The 694-nt window shown below is 42.4% G+C and overlaps 1 non-coding gene across 1 annotated transcript; it reads left to right on the top strand.

Moving 5' to 3' along the window:
* Positions 1-227: 227 nt before the first annotated feature.
* LOC130959476 (small nucleolar RNA R71) lies at positions 228-335 on the top strand. The gene has a single exon (XR_009078553.1). It is a non-coding gene; the product is annotated as a small nucleolar RNA R71 (small nucleolar RNA).
* Positions 336-694: the final 359 nt, after the last annotated feature.

The following is a 694-nucleotide window of genomic DNA, read 5'->3' on the forward strand; positions in this document are numbered from 1 at the left end:
TTCAGAGTGTCAATCTCAAGAACTCCTTTCTTCTGACCAGCCCCATTGTTCACAGGATTCCTCTCAGAAGTGTACATGAATTGGTTATTTGCAACCATTTCAATTAGCTCTTGAGCCTCTGTAGGTGTCTTCTTCAGATGAAGAGATCCTCCAGCAGAGCTATCCAAAGACATCTTGGATAGTTCAGAGAGACCATCATAGAAAATACCTATGATGCTCCATTCAGAAAGCATGTCAGAAGGACATTTTCTGATTAATTGTTTGTATCTTTCCCAAGCTTCATAGAGGGATTCTCCATCCTTCTGTCTGAAGGTTTGGACTTCCACTCTAAGCTTACTCCATCTTTGTGGTGGAAAGAACTTTGCCAAGAAGGCATTGACTAGCTTTTCCCAAGAGTCCAGGCTTTCTTTAGGTTGAGAGTCCAACCATATTCTAGCTCTGTCTCTTACAGCAAAGGGAATAGCATCAGTCTATAGACCTCAGGGTCTACCCCATTAGTCTTGACTGTGTCACAGATTTGCAAGAATTCAGTTAAGAACTGATGAGGATCTTCCATTGGAAGTCCATGGAACTTGCAATTCTGTTGCATTAGAGAAACTAATTGAGGTTTAAGCTCAAAGTTGTTTGCTCCAATGGCAGGGATAGAGATGCTTCTCCCATAGAAGTCGGGAGTAGGTGCAGTAAAGTCACCCAG

Source organism: Arachis stenosperma, chromosome 10, assembly GCF_014773155.1.
Source record: "Arachis stenosperma cultivar V10309 chromosome 10, arast.V10309.gnm1.PFL2, whole genome shotgun sequence".
NCBI classification, from domain to species: domain Eukaryota; kingdom Viridiplantae; phylum Streptophyta; class Magnoliopsida; order Fabales; family Fabaceae; genus Arachis; species Arachis stenosperma.